The 22,552-nt window shown below is 44.0% G+C and overlaps 6 non-coding genes across 6 annotated transcripts; all 6 read right to left on the minus strand.

Annotated features, from left to right (window-relative positions):
* Positions 1 to 1,702: 1,702 nt before the first annotated feature.
* Positions 1,703 to 1,796, minus strand: LOC117700962 (small nucleolar RNA SNORD116). The gene has a single exon (XR_004605605.1). It is a non-coding gene; the product is annotated as a small nucleolar RNA SNORD116 (small nucleolar RNA).
* Positions 1,797 to 3,620: 1,824 nt separating this feature from the next.
* LOC117700972 (small nucleolar RNA SNORD116) lies at positions 3,621 to 3,714 on the minus strand. Its single transcript, XR_004605606.1, has one exon. It is a non-coding gene; the product is annotated as a small nucleolar RNA SNORD116 (small nucleolar RNA).
* A 1,827-nt stretch (positions 3,715 to 5,541) lies between these two features.
* Positions 5,542 to 5,635, minus strand: LOC117700976 (small nucleolar RNA SNORD116). The gene has a single exon (XR_004605607.1). It is a non-coding gene; the product is annotated as a small nucleolar RNA SNORD116 (small nucleolar RNA).
* A 1,840-nt stretch (positions 5,636 to 7,475) lies between these two features.
* LOC117701080 (small nucleolar RNA SNORD116) lies at positions 7,476 to 7,569 on the minus strand. The gene has a single exon (XR_004605627.1). It is a non-coding gene; the product is annotated as a small nucleolar RNA SNORD116 (small nucleolar RNA).
* A 1,821-nt stretch (positions 7,570 to 9,390) lies between these two features.
* Positions 9,391 to 9,484, minus strand: LOC117700980 (small nucleolar RNA SNORD116). Its single transcript, XR_004605609.1, has one exon. It is a non-coding gene; the product is annotated as a small nucleolar RNA SNORD116 (small nucleolar RNA).
* A 1,817-nt stretch (positions 9,485 to 11,301) lies between these two features.
* LOC117700985 (small nucleolar RNA SNORD116) lies at positions 11,302 to 11,395 on the minus strand. The gene has a single exon (XR_004605611.1). It is a non-coding gene; the product is annotated as a small nucleolar RNA SNORD116 (small nucleolar RNA).
* Between the last annotated feature and the right edge of the window lie 11,157 nt (positions 11,396 to 22,552).

Genomic DNA, 22,552 nt, shown 5'->3' on the forward strand with positions numbered 1-22,552 from the left:
CTAAGCCCCAAACCTGGGAGCACCAGGAGGCCCTGAGCCTGCTGCATGTCCCGAATGGACAGGATGCAGGGATGGCAGCTCCTCCCAGCTCCACCAAGACCTGAGCACCTTGAGTCCTCGGGCCATTTCTGAGTTCCTTACCTTTGACCTCTGGCACTCTCAGGACTTTCAGGAAGACCAAACCAGGTCACTGGAGCTTCATTCAGCCACTGTCAAACCGCATCCTATGTGGTGGGGCCATTTCCCCTCAAGGAAGTCACCCATGGCCCATGCTGGACAATGTATGCGACCCTGGGAAGACAGCAGAGAGCACATGCCGCCATTACACTGGGACCCATGCAAACCAGGATGGATGATGGGCTTGCTGTTTCTTTTGGCATGGTCAGACCACACAGGCGCCCTCAACACTCCTGCTCTTGCCAACCTCTGGGCCCTGCCCTTCCACATCAGGGATGCTTTTCCTCTCAAGCCTTGCCTGGAGACAAAACATGCCCTTTGCTATCAAGTGCTTCCTGGGCACTCCCCTAACTCCATGGCCTTCAGGATGATATCTGAGCTGCTCTAGAGGGACACAGCACATGCCAGGAGCTCCAACACATCAACCTTCTCCACCAGCGCCCAGCACAACCTTGCCAAAAGAATGAGGGTACTTCTCAATCAAATATGGCAGAACAAAAATAAAACGGATAAGAACAATCTCAGGTCCTCTTGCCTAATGCAAAGGAGAATGAGGTGGAACCTCTGGCCAACATCACCAGCAAAACCCTGTGTCTCTAAGTATCTCTGCACACCACTTGAGCATCTTCCACCATGGCTACAAAGCTACATGCTTCCATACTACAGGGTCCTAGCATGAGACAGAATTTGACCTCCTCTGAAGGTTCTGATAACCAGCATAGGAGTAGCAGGCTTACTTTGTCCATAAGCACCACCAGATTTGTTTTGTCTCTCTGTATCGGGATCTCTGTCTCTCAGTCTCTTTCTTCTTCTTCTCTAAATTTCTCTCTGTCTCTACCTTTGTTTCTCTCTCTTTCTCTCTCCTTCTCCCTCTTCCACTATCTCCCTCCTCTCTCTCTCTCTCTCTCTCTCTCTCTCTCTCTCTCTCTCTCTCTCTCTCTCTGTCTCTCTCTTCTCTATGTCTGTTTTTCCCCAACTCTATCTCAGACTTTGGCCTTTCCCTTCCCCTATCAAACTCTGTTCTCTTTCCAAGCCACTGGCCCAGGAATCCAGCTTGCTGCATGAGACACAGAGTCTTCTTGGTAACCACCTGATTACATTACTGTCATACAGTCCCTGAGACATGCTAAGGCATCTGGCCACATTGGACCTGCAGCCAGCTTTCCATAGTCACTCTGTGGAGCAACACAGCAGGGTTGTTCATGTCAAAGCATCTGGGTAGCCTGAACACACTTGCATGCATCTACTTCTGCCTCACAGTCTACTCTGCACTTGGGCTGCAGGCCACACCTTGGAGCTGGCAGGACTTTCTACTCAGTCTCTGCCAAGCCATTCCTCAACAGCCACTGAAGATGCCACTAGAGCAAAGGGGGCTGCTTTGTTCTAGGCCATGGTTTCTGTCAGAGTAGGCAAAGCACAGGCCCATCTGTAGAGAGTCTGGCTAGAGCCTGAGGAAGGCAAGGCCAATAGAGTGCTTGGCAAGCCTGTGTCTGACGCCCAGAGGACCTGGGTGACCCAAGGTGCCGGACCTCAGTCCCGATGACAGAAGCGGTAGTGAGTTTTCACTCATTTTGTTCAGATTTTCCAAGGAATGTTTGACTGGGAATCATCATAGATCCAAGCACGATGGAGTGCCATGCACAGAGAGGATCTGGGTAGTCTGGAGTGCTCAGGCTTTGGGGAGAGCAAGGAATTGCAAGATATTGCCCATCCATTACCAGGGAAGAATGGGCCTAAGCCCCAAACCTGGGAGCACCAGGAGGCCCTGAGCCTGCTGCATGTCCCGAATGGACAGGATGCAGGGATGGCAGCTCCTCCCAGCTCCACCAAGACCTGAGCACCTTGAGTCCTCGGGCCATTTCTGAGTTCCTTACCTTTGACCTCTGGCGCTCTCAGGACTTTCAGGAAGACCAAACCAGGTCACTGGAGCTTCATTCAGCCACTGTCAAACCGCATCCTATGTGGTGGGGCCATTTCCCCTCAAGGAAGTCACCCATGGCCCATGCTGGACAATGTATGCGACCCTGGGAAGACAGCAGAGAGCACATGCCGCCATTACACTGGGACCCATGCAAACCAGGATGGATGATGGGCTTGCTGTTTCTTTTGGCATGGTCAGACCACACAGGCGCCCTCAACACTCCTGCTCTTGCCAACCTCTGGGCCCTGCCCTTCCACATCAGGGATGCTTTTCCTCTCAAGCCTTGCCTGGAGACAAAACATGCCCTTTGCTATCAAGTGCTTCCTGGGCACTCCTCTAACTCCATGGCCTTCAGGATGATATCTGAGCTGCTCTAGAGGGACACAGCACATGCCAGGAGCTCCAACACATCAACCTTCTCCACCAGTGCCCAGCACAACCTTGCCAAAAGAATGAGGGTACTTCTCAATCAAATATGGCAGAACAAAAATAAAACGGATAAGAACAATCTCAGGTCCTCTTGCCTAATGCAAAGGAGAATGAGGTGGAAGCTCTGGCCAACATCACCAGCAAAACCCTGTGTCTCTAAGTATCTCTGCACACCACTTGAGCATCTTCCACCATGGCTACAAAGCTACATGCTTCCATACTACAGGGTCCTAGCATGAGACAGAATTTGACCTCCTCTGAAGGTTCTGATAACCAGCATAGGAGTAGCAGGCTTACTTTGTCCATAAGCACCACCAGATTTGTTTTGTCTCTCTGTATCGGGATCTCTGTCTCTCAGTCTCTTTCTTCTTCTTCTCTAACTTTCTCTCTGTCTCTACCTTTGTTTCTCTCTCTTTCTCTCTCCTTCTCCCTCTTCCACTATCTCCCTCCTCTCTCTCTCTCTCTCTCTCTCTCTCTCTCTCTCTCTCTCTCTCTCTCTCTCTCTCTCTCTGTCTCTCTCTTCTCTATGTCTGTTTTTCCCCAACTCTATCTCAGACTTTGGCCTTTCCCTTCCCCTATCAAACTCTGTTCTCTTTCCAAGCCACTGGCCCAGGAATCCAGCTTGCTGCATGAGACACAGAGTCTTCTTGGTAACCACCTGATTACATTACTGTCATACAGTCCCTGAGACATGCTAAGGCATCTGGCCACATTGGACCTGCAGCCAGCTTTCCATAGTCACTCTGTGGAGCAACACAGCAGGGTTGTTCATGTCAAAGCATCTGGGTAGCCTGAACACACTTGCATGCATCTACTTCTGCCTCACAGTCTACTCTGCACTTGGGCTGCAGGCCACACCTTGGAGCTGGCAGGACTTTCTACTCAGTCTCTGCCAAGCCATTCCTCAACAGCCACTGAAGATGCCACTAGAGCAAAGGGGGCTGCTTTGTTCTAGGCCATGGTTTCTGTCAGAGTAGGCAAAGCACAGGCCCATCTGTAGAGAGTCTGGCTAGAGCCTGAGGAAGGCAAGGCCAATAGAGTGCTTGGCAAGCCTGTGTCTGACGCCCAGAGGACCTGGGTGACCCAAGGTGCCGGACCTCAGTCCCGATGACAGAAGCGGTAGTGAGTTTTCACTCATTTTGTTCAGATTTTCCAAGGAATGTTTGACTGGGAATCATCATAGATCCAAGCACGATGGAGTGCCATGCACAGAGAGGATCTGGGTAGTCTGGAGTGCTCAGGCTTTGGGGAGAGCAAGGAATTGCAAGATATTGCCCATCCATTACCAGGGAAGAATGGGCCTAAGCCCCAAACCTGGGAGCACCAGGAGGCCCTGAGCCTGCTGCATGTCCCGAATGGACAGGATGCAGGGATGGCAGCTCCTCCCAGCTCCACCAAGACCTGAGCACCTTGAGTCCTCGGGCCATTTCTGAGTTCCTTACCTTGACCTCTGGCGCTCTCAGGACTTTCAGGAAGACCAAACCAGGTCACTGGAGCTTCATTCAGCCACTGTCAAACCGCATCCTATGTGGTGGGGCCATTTCCCCTCAAGGAAGTCACCCATGGCCCATGCTGGACAATGTATGCGACCCTGGGAAGACAGCAGAGAGCACATGCCGCCATTACACTGGGACCCATGCAAACCAGGATGGATGATGGGCTTGCTGTTTCTTTTGGCATGGTCAGACCACACAGGCGCCCTCAACACTCCTGCTCTTGCCAACCTCTGGGCCCTGCCCTTCCACATCAGGGATGCTTTTCCTCTCAAGCCTTGCCTGGAGACAAAACATGCCCTTTGCTATCAAGTGCTTCCTGGGCACTCCCCTAACTCCATGGCCTTCAGGATGATATCTGAGCTGCTCTAGAGGGACACAGCACATGCCAGGAGCTCCAACACATCAACCTTCTCCACCAGCGCCCAGCACAACCTTGCCAAAAGAATGAGGGTACTTCTCAATCAAATATGGCAGAACAAAAATAAAACGGATAAGAACAATCTCAGGTCCTCTTGCCTAATGCAAAGGAGAATGAGGTGGAAGCTCTGGCCAACATCACCAGCAAAACCCTGTGTCTCTAAGTATCTCTGCACACCACTTGAGCATCTTCCACCATGGCTACAAAGCTACATGCTTCCATACTACAGGGTCCTAGCATGAGACAGAATTTGACCTCCTCTGAAGGTTCTGATAACCAGCATAGGAGTAGCAGGCTTACTTTGTCCATAAGCACCACCAGATTTGTTTTGTCTCTCTGTATCGGGATCTCTGTCTCTCAGTCTCTTTCTTCTTCTTCTCTAACTTTCTCTCTGTCTCTACCTTTGTTTCTCTCTCTTTCTCTCTCCTTCTCCCTCTTCCACTATCTCCCTCCCTCTCTCTCTCTCTCTCTCATCTCTCTCTCTCATCTCTCCTCTCTCTCTCTCTCTCTCTCTCTCTGTCTCTCTCTTCTCTATGTCTGTTTTTCCCCAACTCTATCTCAGACTTTGGCCTTTCCCTTCCCCTATCAAACTCTGTTCTCTTTCCAAGCCACTGGCCCAGGAATCCAGCTTGCTGCATGAGACACAGAGTCTTCTTGGTAACCACCTGATTACATTACTGTCATACAGTCCCTGAGACATGCTAAGGCATCTGGCCACATTGGACCTGCAGCCAGCTTTCCATAGTCACTCTGTGGAGCAACACAGCAGGGTTGTTCATGTCAAAGCATCTGGGTAGCCTGAACACACTTGCATGCATCTACTTCTGCCTCACAGTCTACTCTGCACTTGGGCTGCAGGCCACACCTTGGAGCTGGCAGGACTTTCTACTCAGTCTCTGCCAAGCCATTCCTCAACAGCCACTGAAGATGCCACAAGAGCAAAGGGGGCTTGCTTTGTTCTAGGCCATGGTTTCTGTCAGAGTAGGCAAGCACAGGCCCATCTGTAGAGAGTCTGGCTAGAGCCTGAGGAAGGCAAGGCCAATAGAGTGCTTGGCAAGCCTGTGTCTGACGCCCAGAGGACCTGGGTGACCCAAGGTGCCGGACCTCAGTCCCGATGACAGAAGCGGTAGTGAGTTTTCACTCATTTTGTTCAGATTTTCCAAGGAATGTTTGACTGGGAATCATCATAGATCCAAGCACGATGGAGTGCCATGCACAGAGAGGATCTGGGTAGTCTGGAGTGCTCAGGCTTTGGGGAGAGCAAGGAATTGCAAGATATTGCCCATCCATTACCAGGGAAGAATGGGCCCAAGACCCAAACCTGGGAGCACCAGGAGGCCCTGAGCCTGCTGCATGTCCCGAATGGACAGGATGCAGGGATGTCAGCTCCTCCCAGATCCACCAAGACCTGAGCACCTTGAGTCCTCGGGCCATTTCTGAGTTCCTTACCTTTGATCTCTGGCGCTCTCAGGACTTTCAGGAAGACCAAACCAGGTCACTGGAGCTTCATTCAGCCACTGTCAAACCGCATCCTATGTGGTGGGGCCATTTCCCCTCAAGGAAGTCACCCATGGCCCATGCTGGACAATGTATGCGACCCTGGGAAGACAGCAGAGAGCACATGCCGCCATTACACTGGGACCCATGCAAACCAGGATGGATGATGGGCTTGCTGTTTCTTTTGGCATGGTCAGACCACACAGGCGCCCTCAACACTCCTGCTCTTGCCAACCTCTGGGCCCTGCCCTTCCACATCAGGGATGCTTTTCCTCTCAAGCCTTGCCTGGAGACAAAACATGCCCTTTGCTATCAAGTGCTTCCTGGGCACTCCCCTAACTCCATGGCCTTCGGATGATATCTGAGCTGCTCTAGAGGGACACAGCACATGCCAGGAGCTCCAACACATCAACCTTCTCCACCAGCGCCCAGCACAACCTTGCCAAAAGAATGAGGGTACTTCTCAATCAAATATGGCAGAACAAAAATAAAACGGATAAGAACAATCTCAGGTCCTCTTGCCTATGCAAAGGAGAATGAGGTGGAACCTCTGGCCAACTATCACCAGCAAAACCCTGTGTCTCTAAGTATCTCTGCACACCACTTGAGCATCTTCCACCATGGCTACAAAGCTACATGCTTCCATACTACAGGGTCCTAGCATGAGACAGAATTTGACCTCCTCTGAAGGTTCTGATAACCAGCTAGGAGTAGCAGGCTTACTTTGTCCATAAGCACCACCAGATTTTGTTTTGTCTCTCTGTATCGGGATCTCTGTCTCTCAGTCTCTTTCTTCTTCTTCTCTAACTTTCTCTCTGTCTCTACCTTTGTTTCTCTCTCTTTCTCTCTCCTTCTCCCTCTTCCACTATCCTCCCTCCTCTCTCTCTCTCTCTCTCTCTCTATCTCTCTCTCTCTCTCTCTCTCTCTCTCTCTCTCTCTCTCTCTCTCTCTCTGTCTCTCTCTTCTCTATGTCTGTTTTTTCCCCAACTCTATCTCAGACTTTGGCCTTTCCCTTCCCCTATCAAACTCTGTTCTCTTTCCAAGCCACTGGCCCAGGAATCAGCTTGCCTGCATGAGACACAGAGTCTTCTTGGTAACCACCTGATTACATTACTGTCATACAGTCCCTGAGACATGCTAAGGCATCTGGCCACATTGGACCTGCAGCCAGCTTTCCATAGTCACTCTGTGGAGCAACACAGCAGGGTTGTTCATGTCAAAGCATCTGGGTAGCCTGAACACACTTGCATGCATCTACTACTGCCTCACAGTCTACTCTGCACTTGGGCTGCAGGCCACACCTTGGAGCTGGCAGGACTTTCTACTCAGTCTCTGCCAAGCCATTCCTCAACAAGCCACTGAAGATGCCACTAGAGCAAAGGGGGCTGCTTTGTTCTAGGCCATGGTTTCTGTCAGAGTAGGCAAAGCACAGGCCCATCTGTAGAGAGGCTGGCTAGAGCCTGAGGAAGGCAAGGCCAATAGAGTGCTTGGCAAGCCTGTGTCTGACGCCCAGAGGACCTGGGTGACCCAAGGTGCCGGACCTCAGTCCCGATGACAGAAGTGGTAGTGAGTTTTCACTCATTTTGTTCAGATTTTCCAAGGAATGTTTGACTGGGAATCATCATAGATCCAAGCACGATGGGAGTGCCATGCACAGAGAGGATCTGGGTAGTCTGGAGTGCTCAGGCTTTGGGGAGAGCAAGGAATTGCAAGATATTGCCCATCCATTACCAGGGAAGAATGGGCCTAAGCCCCAAACCTGGGAGGCACCAGGAGGCCCTGAGCTGCTGCATGTCCCGAATGGACAGGATGCAGGGATGGCAGCTCCTCCCAGCTCCACCAAGACCTGAGCACCTTGAGTCCTCGGGCCATTCTGAGTTCCTTACCTTTGACCTCTGGCGCTCATCAGGACTTTCAGGAAGACCAAACCAGGTCACTGGAGCTTCATTCAGCCACTGTCAAACCGCATCCTATGTGGTGGGGCCATTTCCCCTCAAGGAAGTCACCCATGGCCCATGCTGGACAATGTATGCGACCCTGGGAAGACAGCAGAGAGCACATGCCGCCATTACACTGGGACCCATGCAAACCAGGATGGATGATGGGCTTGCTGTTTCTTTTGGCATGGTCAGACCACACAGGCGCCCTCAACACTCCTGCTCTTGCCAACCTCTGGGCCCTGCCCTTCCACATCAGGGATGCTTTTCCTCTCAAGCCTTGCCTGGAGACAAAACATGCCCTTTGCTATCAAGTGCTTCCTGGGCACTCCCCTAACTCCATGGCCTCAGGATGATATCTGAGCTGCTCTAGAGGGACACAGCACATGCCAGGAGCTCCAACACATCAACCTTCTCCACCAGCGCCCAGCACAAACCTTGCCAAAAGAATGAGGGTACTTCTCAATCAAATATGGCAGAACAAAATAAAACGGATAAGAACAATCTCAGGTCCTCTTGCCTAATGCAAAGGAGAATGAGGTGGAACCTCTGGCCAACATCACCAGCAAAACCCTGTGTCTCTAAGTATCTCTGCACACCACTTGAGCATCTTCCACCATGGCTACAAAGCTACATGCTTCCATACTACAGGGTCCTAGCATGAGACAGAATTTGACCTCCTCTGAAGGTCTGATAACCAGCATAGGAGTAGCAGGCTTACTTTGTCCATAAGCACCACCAGATTTGTTTTGTCTCTCTGTATCTGGATCTCTGTCTCTCAGTCTCTTTCTTCTTCTTCTCTAATTTCTCTCTGTCTCTACCTTTGTTTCTCTCTCTTTCTCTCTCCTTCTCCCTCTTCCACTATCTCCCTCCTCTCTCTCTCTCTCTCTCGGTCTCTCTCTCTCTCTCCTATACTCTTCTCTCTCTCTCTCTCTCTCTCTCTTCTCTATGTCTGTTTTTTCCCCAACTCTATCTCAGACTTTGGCCTTTCCCTTCCCCTATCAAACTCTGTTCTCTTTCCAAGCCACTGGCCCAGGAATCCAGCTTGCTGCATGAGACACAGAGTCTCTTGGTAACCACCTGATTACATTACTGTCATACAGTCCCTGAGACATGCTAAGGCATCTGGCCACATTGGACCTGCAGCCAGCTTTCCATAGTCACTCTGTGGAGCAACACAGCAGGGGTTGTTCATGTCAAAGCATCTGGTAGCCTGAGCACACTTGGCATGCATCTACCTTCTGCCTCACAGTCTACTCTGCACTTGGGCTCAGGCCACACCTTGGAGCTGGCAGGACTTTCTACTCAGTCTCTGCCAAGCCATTCCTCAACAACCACTGAAGATGCCACTAGAGCAAAGGGGGCTGCTTTGTTCTAGGCCATGGTTTCTGTCAGAGTAGGCAAAGCACAGGCCCATCTGTAGAGAGTCTGGCTAGAGCCTGAGGAAGGCAAGGCCAATAGAGTGCTTGGCAAGCCTGTGTCTGACGCCAGAGGACCTGGGTGGACCAAGGTGCCGGACCTCAGTCCCGATGACAGAAGCGGTAGTGAGTTTTCACTCATTTTGTTCAGATTTTCCAAGGAATGTTTGACTGGGAATCATCATAGATCCAAGCACGATGGAGTGCCATGCCCAGAGAGGATCTGGGTAGTCTGGAGTGCTCAGGCTTTGGGGAGAGCAAGGAATTGCAAGATATTGCCCATCCATTACCAGGGAAGAATGGGCCTAAGCCCCAAACCTGGGAGCACCAGGAGGCCCTGAGCCTGCTGCATGTCCCGAATGGACAGGATGCAGGGATGGCAGCTCCTCCCAGCTCCACCAAGACCCTGAGCACCTTGAGTCCTCGGGGCCATTTCTGAGTTCCTTACCTTTGACCTCTGGCGCTCTCAGGACTTTCAGGAAGACCAAACCAGGTCACTGGAGCTTCATTCAGCCACTGTCAAACCGCATCCTATGTGGTGGGGCCATTTCCCCTCAAGGAAGTCACCCATGGCCCATGCTGGACAATGTATGCGACCCTGGGAAGACAGCAGAGAGCACATGCCGCCATTACACTGGGACCCATGCAAACCAGGATGGATGATGGCTTGCCTGTTTCTTTTGGCATGGTCAGACCACACAGGCGCCCCTCAACACTCCTGCTCTTGCCAACCTCTGGGCCCTGCCCCTTCCACATCAGGGATGCTTTTCCTCTCAAGCCTTGCCTGGAGACAAAACATGCCCTTTGCTATCAAGTGCTTCCTGGGCACTCCCCCTAACTCCATGGCCTTCAGGATGATATCTGAGCTGCTCTAGAGGGACACAGCACATGCCAGGAGCTCCAACACATCAACCTTCTCCACCAGCGCCCAGCACAACCTTGCCAAAAGAATGAGGGTACTTCTCAATCAAATATGGCAGAACAAAAATAAAACGGATAAGAACAATCTCAGGTCCTCTTGCCTAATGCAAAGGAGAATGAGGTGGAAGCTCTGGCCAACATCACCAGCAAAACCCTGTGTCTCTAAGTATCTCTGCACACCACTTGAGCATCTTCCACCATGGCTACAAAGCTACATGCTTCCATACTACAGGGTCCTAGCATGAGACAGAATTTGACCTCCTCTGAAGGTTCTGATAACCAGCATAGGAGTAGCAGGCTTACTTTGTCCATAAGCACCACCAGATTTGTTTTGTCTCTCTGTATCGGGATCTCTGTCTCTCAGTCTCTTTCTTCTTCTTCTCTAACTTTCTCTCTGTCTCTACCTTTGTTTCTCTCTCTTTCTCTCTCCTTCTCCCTCTTCCACTATCTCCCTCCTCTCTCTCTCTCTCTCTCTCTCTCTCTCTCTCTCTCTCTCTCTCTCTCTGTCTCTCTCTTCTCTATGTCTGTTTTTCCCCAACTCTATCTCAGACTTTGGCCTTTCCCTTCCCCTATCAAACTCTGTTCTCTTTCCAAGCCACTGGCCCAGGAATCCAGCTTGCTGCATGAGACACAGAGTCTTCTTGGTAACCACCTGATTACATTACTGTCATACAGTCCCTGAGACATGCTAAGGCATCTGGCCACATTGGACCTGCAGCCAGCTTTCCATAGTCACTCTGTGGAGCAACACAGCAGGGTTGTTCATGTCAAAGCATCTGGGTAGCCTGAACACACTTGCATGCATCTACTTCTGCCTCACAGTCTACTCTGCACTTGGGCTGCAGGCCACACCTTGGAGCTGGCAGGACTTTCTACTCAGTCTCTGCCAAGCCATTCCTCAACAGCCACTGAAGATGCCACTAGAGCAAAGGGGGCTGCTTTGTTCTAGGCCATGGTTTCTGTCAGAGTAGGCAAAGCACAGGCCCATCTGTAGAGAGTCTGGCTAGAGCCTGAGGAAGGCAAGGCCAATAGAGTGCTTGGCAAGCCTGTGTCTGACACCCAGAGGACCTGGGTGACCCAAGGTGCCGGACCTCAGTCCCGATGACAGAAGCGGTAGTGAGTTTTCACTCATTTTGTTCAGATTTTCCAAGGAATGTTTGACTGGGAATCATCATAGATCCAAGCACGATGGAGTGCCATGCACAGAGAGGATCTGGGTAGTCTGGAGTGCTCAGGCTTTGGGGAGAGCAAGGAATTGCAAGATATTGCCCATCCATTACCAGGGAAGAATGGGCCTAAGCCCCAAACCTGGGAGCACCAGGAGGCCCTGAGCCTGCTGCATGTCCCGAATGGACAGGATGCAGGGATGGCAGCTCCTCCCAGCTCCACCAAGACCTGAGCACCTTGAGTCCTCGGGCCATTTCTGAGTTCCTTACCTTTGACCTCTGGCGCTCTCAGGACTTTCAGGAAGACCAAACCAGGTCACTGGAGCTTCATTCAGCCACTGTCAAACCGCATCCTATGTGGTGGGCCATTTCCCCTCAAGGAAGTCACCCATGGCCCATGCTGGACAATGTATGCGACCCTGGGAAGACAGCAGAGAGCACATGCCGCCATTACACTGGGACCCATGCAAACCAGGATGGATGATGGGCTTGCTGTTTCTTTTGGGGGGGGGGGCATGGTCAGACCACACAGGCGCCCTCAACACTCCTGCGCTTGCCAACCTCTGGTCCCTGCCCTTCCACATCAGGGATGCTTTTCCTCTCAAGCCTTGCCTGGAGACAAAACATGCCCTTTGCTATCAAGTGCTTCCTGGGCACTCCCCTAACTCCATGGCCTTCAGGATGATATCTGAGCTGCTCTAGAGGGACACAGCACATGCCATGAGCTCCAACACATCAACCTTCTCCACCAGCGCCAGCACAACCTTGCCAAAAGAATGAGGGTACTTCTCAATCAAATATGGCAGAACAAAAATAAAACGGATAAGAACAATCTCAGGTCCTCTTGCCTAATGCAAAGGAGAATGAGGTGGAAGCTCTGGCCAACATCACCAGCAAAACCCTGTGTCTCTAAGTATCTCTGTCACACCACTTGAGCATCTTCCACCATGGCTACAAAGCTACAGCTTCCATACTACAGGGTCCTCAGCTGAGACAGAATTTTGACCCTCCTCTGAAGGTTCTGATACCAGCATAGAGTAGCAGGCTTACTTTGTCCATAAGCACCACCATATTTTTTGTCTCTCTGTATCGGAATCTCTGAAGAGTTATTGAGAATATCTGAAGCATTTGCACTGCAAAAGGACATGAAAAAAAACTATTCGGAAGATATAGACTCAGTTGTAATTGATGGATAAAGACTCCGAAGAGCTCATGTAAAGAAGGTGAGGTTTTGCTACCGAGAAGAGTGTCTATGAGAGACTATCTGTGGATCTGAATTGCAGAAAAGACTCCAGTGTTTCAAAAAAGCCAATGCCATGTGATTGTCACTAAGAAAAGCAGTGTTGAAGTGGCATTATCCAGAGCCTAGAACACTATAGAAAGCAGAGCTTAAGAATTGATCCTTGCCATTTGATGGAGTCCATAATATTTGTGTATATCCCATTGAAACAAGAAACTGTGAAGTTAAAGTTGCCCCTGGTACCTCAAGATGTTAGAGATGACAGAGCTATGGGATATCTTTCTGGGATAACTGCTAACAATGGAACCAGCAAAATGAACAAGAGTATGTTGCTGCTGAATACCATAGCTTTAACAGTAGTTAACAAGGATGAAAGCAGTTGGAGTGCTGATGAGTGATTTGATATTGTATGTAAAGGTGCAGAGTTTGGAGTTCTCTCAGCTACTTTTTGGTATTTCTCTGGTCCAGCATTTCCTCACTATGATAGTTTAGAATGGTAATAAATATCTTGTGCCATGATAGGGTGGAAGTATGTGATCTGCATTTTGATTTTGACTTATTAGGGGATCAATTTAAGAACTTTCATAAATTTCAGAATAGACTTTGAATTTTAGACTCAAAACATTGGTAGACTGATATAGAATATGGGGTTGAAAAGTTGGTTTAAGTAGGTTTTGCCTCATTCTTTGCCTGGTATGGCCCCGATAGAATTATGTGTTTGAACAATACTATATGGGCAATGGAGTAAATGTCATAAATATATTTTGTGCACAGAGTGATACCACTAGGAGGTGTGGCTTTTTTAAAGGAAGGGTGTTACTGTGTGGTGTACTTTGAGCAACTTTGTTTTCTGCTACCTGGTGATGCCAGTTTTCTTCTGGTGGTTTTTCAGAGCAAGAGCTGTAGAACTGTCACCTCCTCCTACATTGTGCCTGTCTGGAGCCTTAAAATTCTGCTTTGATGATAATGGAGTGAGTATATAAGTCTGTAAGGCAGTTCCAATTAAATATTGTCCTTTATAAGAGGTAACTTTGTAACAATGTCTCTTCACAACAATGGAAACCTTACTAAGACAATCCTTTCATTTCTATTACATTAGGGCTTGTCTATTTCATGGCAACAATATCAACTAAATTAAGGAGAAAAATTCATGTAAATAAATAGCACATTTAATAAAAATATAATTTTAAAAAGTTCCATAAAGTTGAAAGGCAGTATAAGAGAAGAGAAATTTTACCATACTAAAGAGAAGTTATGTAAAGAAATATAAATTCTGGAATTTTCTTATGCATAAAACAAAAATATAATAATCTTTTAGAACTGAGAGCTATTTAGTATTATTTTGATTTTACTTGTATAAAACAGCAGACAGAAAAATTATGTGACTATACTTTTCGCTGTCACTTGTTTTCATTAATCATAGAAATAATAATAGTCCCAATGTCTTACTTTTTGAATGTTGAATGACTAGTTAGTTCCCATTTGAGAGGTAGGTGGGACAGCCTATCAAAAAAAGAAAGCAATGCAATCATAAGAGGACATTTGTCTTTGATACTTAAGTGGGAGGAGATAAAACCACTTCTAGATGCAGTTTTTGTTCAAAGAGTACATAAGTAATATATATGTATATATACATATGTATTATATATATATGTATTATGTATAATATATTCATTGGTTCCTCTCTGAAACTAAATCGACTTTTAATCTGAACAAAAAATGTTAGTTGATTCATTGACAATTGTTAGTAAACAGGAACTGGCATCCTTATACTTAGCATAAATATTATGTAATTTATTTTAATAATTGGACCAAGAATTGCAAACAGAATCAATTTGTAACAAAAGCATGCTTCTTTGTTATTGGGTTCTATACAATTCTGAATATCATGTGATCTTGACCCACTACAGAAGATCAAAAAAATACTGATGGCAGAAATAAAACATTAGGTGCCTTATTCAGTCTAAGTTTCAGTATTCCTAAATTAAGAATTCTTTTGTTTAGCTCAGTACCCTAGTTTTTTAATAGCGTTATTTGATTTTCTGGAGTCTAATTTCTTGAGTTCTTTATATATTAGATATGAGTCCTCTATCAGATGTAGGATCAGTAAAGATCTTTTCCCAATTTTTAGGTTGCCATTTTGTCCTATTGACAGTGTCCTTTGACTTATAGAAGCTTTTCAATTTTATGAGGTCTAAGTTGTCAATTCTTGATCTTAGGGCATAAGCCATTGGTGTCCTATTCAGGAATATATCCCTTGTGCCCATGTTTCAAGGCTCTTCCCCACATTTTCTTCTATTAGTTCAGTATATCAGTTTTATATGGAGATCCTTGATCCACTTGGACTTGAGCTTTGTACAAAGAGATAAGAATGGACCAATTTGCATTCTTCTACATGCTGGACTTCCAGTGAACCAGCAACATTTTTGAAAATGCTGTCTTTTTTCAACTGGATGGTTTTAGAACCTTTGTCCAAGATCAAATGACCACAGGTAAGTAGGATCTCATTTCTGGGTTTTCAGTTTCTATTTTAATACTTCTTGCCTGTCTCTGTACCAACATCGTATACTTTTTATCACTACTGCTCTGTAGTACAGCTTGAGGTCATGATGGTGATTTCCCCAGAACGTCTTTTATTGTTGAGAATAATTTTTGCTATCCTGGTTTTTATTTTATTCTAAATGAATATTCAACTGAAGAAACCCAATGATCTAAAAGCACTGAAAGAAATATTTAACATCCTTAGTCAGCAGGGAAATGCAAATTAAAACAACCCTGAGATTCCACTTCACAGTAGTCAAAATTGCTAAGATCAAAACCTCATGGGATAGCAGATACTGGTGAGGATGTGGAGAAAGAGGAAAACTCCTTGATTGTTGTTGGGATAGCTAACTGGTTCAACCATTCTGGAAATCAGTCTGTTGATACCTCAGAAAATTGGAGATAGTATTACCTGAGGACCCAGTTATGCCACTCCTGGACACATACTCCCAAAATGCTCCAAAAACATAATAAAGACACATAGTCCACTATGTTCATAGCAGTCTTATTTAGAATAGCCAGAAGCTGGAAAGAATCTAGATGTCCTTCAACAGAACAAAGGATACAGAAACTTTGGACATTTATACAATGGAGTACTACTCAGCTAATAGAAAGAATAGATTCATGAAATTCTTAGACAAATGGATGGAACTAGAAAGTATTATCCTGAGTAAGGGAACCTAATTACAAAAGAACACATATTGTATGCACTCACTGATAAGTGGATATTAACCCAAAAGCTCATAATACCCAACGTACAACTCACAGACTACATGAAGCTCAAGAGAAAAGATGAAGACCAAAGTATAGATACTTTGGTCCTTTTTAGGAGTAACAAAATACTCAAGGAAGCAAATACAAAGACGATATGTGGAACAGAAACTTGAGGAGGGGCCATCTGGAGTCTGCCCTTCCTGGGGATCCATTCCAGGTGTAGTCAATAAACACAGACACTTTGTGGATGCCAGGATACAAGAGCCTGATATACCTTTCTTCTGAGAGATTCTGCCATAATCTGACATACACAGAGGCGGATGTTGGCAGCTAACCATTGTACTGATCATAAGATCCCCAATAAAGGAGGTAGAGAGAAGATTAAAGGAGCTGAAGGATCCTTTGGCCCCATGGGAAGAGCAGCATATCAAATACAACCCACCAACCTCCCAGGGTCTAATCAGCCAGCCTGGTTACCTGCATGGAGGGCTCCAGTTCTATATGCAGTAGAGGATGGCCTTGCCAGGCATTGGTGGGGGAGGAGTTCCTTGTTTCCATGAAGGCTAGATGTCACAGTGTGGGGAATTCGAATATGGGGAGGGAGAAGTGGCTGGATGTGTGGGGCACACCCTTATAGAAGCAGTGGGAGGGGAGATGGAATAGGGAGTTCCTGGGTAGGGGAAATGAGGAAAGGGGATAACATCTGAAATGTAAGTAAGTAGAATATCCAATAAAAATACGTTTTAAGAAAGAAAAAAAATAAAGAAATGAAACATTTACTAAATCATAAACTGAAAAGCATAAGAAGATATTTGGGGTTAAATATTGCTTGTACAAGTGTAGTAACAATTTAAGTGTGCTAAAATGGAAGTAGATATATGTCCTGATTTTTACATTAGATTCTGATTATAGGAAGGCTTTGTAACCTATAGGTCCACTTGTATTCTTCAAGATGGTCCTGGCAAGGAAGCCATGCCAAATTATATTTCATGACATTGGTGCTGAAAATCAATAGGTTCTCTAAGTGCTTATGCAACTTCTCCTGAGTCTAATCCACTCAACAGCACTCTATTTTCAACCTTCAGTCACCAGCAAAAAATCAGCTTTTTGGCTTACTGTGTACTCAAGAACCCATTCTCCAGCAATAATTATTTAAGTTTCTCTTGTGTCTGTGTAAATATTTTCCTAAGTTCAAGGAAGTGACCTTTTCAATGTTAAGCATGTTTCTGATATGCTTATAGGTAGAGGTACTCCCTGCCACATCCATTAAAGACAAGTTGATTATTTTTTCAACTGTCCCCAATCCATCATCCTTGGAGCTACAACTCTACAGTCTCCATAGGCCCTACTAGGCTATTGTCTCTTTCCTATCTCTTCTTCCTCTCCACTTAGAATTCCCTGTTAATCTCACAGATCTAGGCCACTGTGGTTTTGTGACTCTTTTTCTAAATCCTTTCATTTGCTAGAGATGATACTACTTAAAATTGGGTTGTTTTTCTTGCCTCCTGTCTTCTATAAAAGCCCTGGTACCAGATGTAGAACTCTCCTCTGCCTTAGCCAGGATAATCCACTGACACCAATGAATGTAATGCTTATGTGTTACTCCTTGATCCTTCCTACAGCCTGGGGACTGTAGGCTGCAGTGATATTTTTCTTTTCATAAAAAAAGAACAGTGTCTTAAATAACTTCTCATTACTCCTTGGGATATCTCTTAAAAATTCTGCATTCTCTATACCTTATACCCTCTTGAATGGCTTTAAATTTATTCACATTTCCAATGATATTTCTAATTTTATTAGGACCATTAAAAATACTACATAAATTGGGGAAAAGGAAAGAGATTCCATATCTCCTATTTCCCTTTCTCCAATCCCTGTTTTTTTTCCTCCTGGTCTCCTCCTCATGCTGATTAGACATCTTATCTATAAACTGCAACACATCAGGGAAGGCTGGATCTAGGGACTGTAACACATATACTTGATCCTGCTAATGGCTGCTCTAAACAAAAGTTCGTATCTAACCACTCCTGAAGTATGCATGATCATTTGTCTCTGAATTGGATTCCAAACTAGCTAGAATCCCATTCCTTCCTGTGGCTCAGGCTGTCAGCCTACCCACATGGACCCTCAGTTACCTTTGCTCCACCTCTCTTTCTGGCTTCCTGCAGCTAGTCTGCAATAAGCCAAGCGTGCTTTAACCTCGTTTTCTTCAAGACCTCTGATTTTATTACAAAAAACTTGACCTCATTTAAAGGTCTGAAATTGGCACACTTGATGTTTAACTTCTCATCACCATAAAAAAATGATTCCCAATGATTTTTTATCCAAGCTTTTCTGCTCCGTGCTCAGAAAGTCTCTTATCTGATAGGGTCTAATTTTCCACTATTTAAATGACTTCATCTCTGATTTATTTGCACTCTAAGCTCAAAAAATGGAAAATATTTTAAGGTTATGCAGTAAACTCTATTTAAGGATTTGTAGTTTGCTTATTGGGTATGATTTAACACATCGATATAGTCTACAATACCATTTAGTTCTAAATTTGTATAATAAAATGTACTAAACTAAGTGTAGTTTAATATACAAATTACATTTGTTTAACACCAAAAAATTTAAGTACATGTGTTTAAGTACACTTTTTAGGGTACACATATTTTTTCTCCCTAACCTTCTTTCTTCTTGACTTTATTTTCTGCTATAATAAATACATATGTATGTACATACATACATACACACACACACACTATATATATATTATATATATATATAATATATATATATATATACACTATATATTATATTCACTATATATATATATATATATATATAATATATATATATATATATATAGAGAGAGAGAGAGAGAGAGAGAGAGAGAGAGAGAGAGAGAGAGAGTCAGTTTTAGAATCTTTTTAAGTCTAGCTGTTTCTTCCTCATCTGCATCCAGGGCAGCCCCAGAGTAGCTACCCATAAATGCTTCAGTCTAGTCTCACAGACTGCTTCAACTGTGACTGCAAAATTCTTAGCTGTAGATGGTACCACAAATTCTGGACTCAATTAAACAGCCTGATCTCTCGGGACTTGACCAGCATCCCAATTTTATTGGGTTTCCCAAAGAGAAATGCCTTCCCCAAACAGCAGGAAGCAGTCTAAACAACCTAACAATGCCCTTGCTTTCACACCACCATCACCCCTTTAATTAATTTTTAATTAAGCAGAAAGGGAGGAATGATATCTTACAGGTAATATTAGGCTGCCATCAGGGACATAGAAATTATATATGTCATCACCTTCTCTAGGGGAACTTGCAATATTTTGATGTTGGATCATTGCAGTTTTTCCCTCTCAATAAATCTCCCCATGTAAGTTCTGTTGTGTGGTAGGTGTGGCTTTGTGGTATTACTTGGCTTTTGAGTACCAGGATACATTTCCTCCCAGAGCTATAACACTTGTGTTTATGAATTGAAGATTAAAAGAAATGTATATACCCAGAACACACCAACATATAAAGGCAAACTGTGCAGCATTTTGTGGAGATTGAAAATCCTGGTAGCATATTTCTTATCATAAGTTTCCTGGAAGTCCCAATACCATGCAAGGACCATTGGGACTATGAACTATTTACCTGTGTTTGCTTTTCTGAACAATTAAATTAGTGTATTTCTCTGTCAGTTTCTTCCAGCTATTCTGGTTCTAAATGAACAAAGTATATATACCTGCTTTATGAAATTGTGGTCACCTTTCTCTTCATGATCACAGAGATGTTGGCCCTAGAACCTAGAATATCCATATAGACACTGAATGTTTTGTAGGGGATATAGACCATGATTTGACACCATCAGAGACATGTAGTCACTTTGTAGAGTCATTGTATACAGGGTACACAATTCCACAGCTTTCAAGCATTTATTTGTTAACATGGTTCCTGAAAACAGTTTATACGGTGTCCAGGTGAAAGTACAAACAGTAAACAGAAGCTGTGTATTGACAGTGTCCAGTCAGTACTGCTCTAGGATTCTGTATTTATCTATCTCATAAGCAGGATTTTCTTCAGTTTTCCATCACACTCTCTTAAAGGAGACTACGTGACATAACTTGGTTATTATATTTATGACCTCTATACCTGTTCTCATGTACTCTATATCTGAACATATATCGATATGTGAAAACTAGTTGTGTCCAAATGGTTACTCCTTGTAACATTACTGATGTTTTCACATAAAGCCCCAACTAAATTTTTTGACCATTACTATTATTATTATTTTATTATTATTATCATTTTTATTATTATTATTGTTGTCGTTAAAATTTTTGCAAGTCAAAAATAATATAGTCATCCATCAACTCAATATACATTTTGCTTAGCCTTAACCTTTGAAATTGTGATTACAGGAATATACATATAATACAATCAATTTGCATTTAACAGTTTATATATTTAAATGTAACACTATTTAGTATGCATCAGCATGGTAATACAAAAACATGCATGCACATGTTTGTATCTTCACATAGTTTGGTTATGCATATATATATATACACACACAATATGTATATACACACATATGTGTGTATAAACATATACATATATATGCATAGATATAATTTATAGTTTAAATTGTGGAAGCATTTTTAAAATATACAAATATGTCAGAAATCTAAAGAAGAAGCAGATAATGTTATAATAGATATAGGCATCTATAGGATCATTGATGTTTAGATTTGAAGGGCAAAAAATTGAACATGTGTTAAAGAAAGATTAAAACTTGAAGATTATTTTTACTTTTCCAGATATCCTTCAGATTTTCTTATTGATCCTGTTTTTATTCCAACCCAACTTAACCAGAATTTTCTTCTTGTAAACAGGAAGCCTTGTTCTTAGATGCTAGGTAGTACATTTTGTGTACTTGCGTGTAAATCTCTTCATCTGTCTGTGTTTAGTTTCTTATTTTAGAGATAAATACCAACAGTTTTCAAGGTAGGTAGAAATGACTACTTGTATAATTTGTGATTATAATTGTTAGATTCTAGGGGTTATCATTCAAGGAGAAGAGGGACCTTTAGTGGGTGCACTTCTGAGACATTTAAGGCGGCTGTGGAAGAACCATCTGAGATCCTCCATTGAGTCCATACAGAGTTAGAGATGTAGCTCTATAGTTTCCCCATCAGTATCACTCTCAAGTCTGTAATTTATTATTTGAATAGCAAGGCATCTCAATAAAATCCTTATCTCTTGATGATATTAGAATTATTAGGAGGGACTCAGTTCCCTTAACAATTTTTGCTTCCACATTTTCTGTTCCCAAAGTACCATGGTGTAATGTAGTACACACACGCACACGCACACACACACACACACACATATATATATGTATATATGTGTATATATGTATATGTATATATATATATATATATATATATAATATATATATATATATGAATATATGAGAAAGTTAGTGTGAGAGCTTTGCCAACACAGAATTATTTGGTGACAGGCAGTTAAATTGAATGAGTAATGCCTCTAAGTCATTCTGCTCAAGCTTGAAGACAAATGCCTGGTTGGACCTGCAGAGTGGGATTGCTTATTGAAACTTTAGGGAAAGGTCATCTTAGTTCAGGATTATAATGTAACCAGGATTTTTCTTCAGGTCTATTGATAGTTATTGTATTGGATAGAATTATAGTATAATGTTTCACATATGACTTCTATCACAGAAGAGATAGAATAATTTTAAATAGCATTTCATATTTAGCTTAAGAAAGAGTGCCCTTATAATTTTGGCTGGGTTCATACTGATGCAATGATATTATATCCTGTTCCTGGTCTGCATGTAAGGTAAATCCCACTTAAGGAACAATAAAATCATGGACCCAGCTGTGTATTTTTAGGCAAGTGTATATCAAGAACTAAACATAGAAAATGGGATAGTTAAATGCACCAGGTACTAGGGATATCTACTAAAAAGGATAGTGAGAAGAACACAGGTCAAAATATGTAAATGGAAAACACAGAAGGAACCTGTTTCTGGGGAAAAAAAGAGAAAAAGCAACAGGAAGAGTAAAGTAGGAAGAATAAATTTTAAAATTTTATAAAGTGTAAGTAACAGAGCAACAGGTAAGATTAATTGATTTTAAATTAAACAAACATATATAAAACATTCAAGAAAATGTTTAAGTAGGTTTGCATTATGTTAACTTAGTAGATGTATGATCTTGGAAAGACATAAGTACTACAGCCTGTTGAGTGTCTATTACCTGGACTGTTTGGCATGTGACATATATGCCCTGATAGATACCCCATTAAATATGTGACACATATTGACACTGTCAGGCATAGGTGGTGAAGAAGTCCTTGGTCCATTGAAGGCTGGATGCCCCAGTGTGGATGAAATTGTGGGTGGGAAGGTGAGAGTTGTAGGGTGGGTGGGGACATATTCTCATAGAAGCAGGAGAAAGGGTATTGTCAAAGCTTAAAGTACACAGTACATGAGTGCTTTATACAGACATAAAAAGGCATAAAAATTACCCCTTTTATTTTTATGTCTGTACAAAGCACTCATGGGTTCAGTTTTCCATAAAGTTCCATAACAAATGTAATTATTAAATAAACAGAAGCTTTTATATCTAAGTAGATTTTGTTCAAGACTCTCTTAATACAGACACGGTGATAAAAAAAT

The sequence above is a fragment of the Arvicanthis niloticus genome, chromosome 1 (genome assembly GCF_011762505.2).
Source record: "Arvicanthis niloticus isolate mArvNil1 chromosome 1, mArvNil1.pat.X, whole genome shotgun sequence".
Classification (NCBI taxonomy): domain Eukaryota; kingdom Metazoa; phylum Chordata; class Mammalia; order Rodentia; family Muridae; genus Arvicanthis; species Arvicanthis niloticus.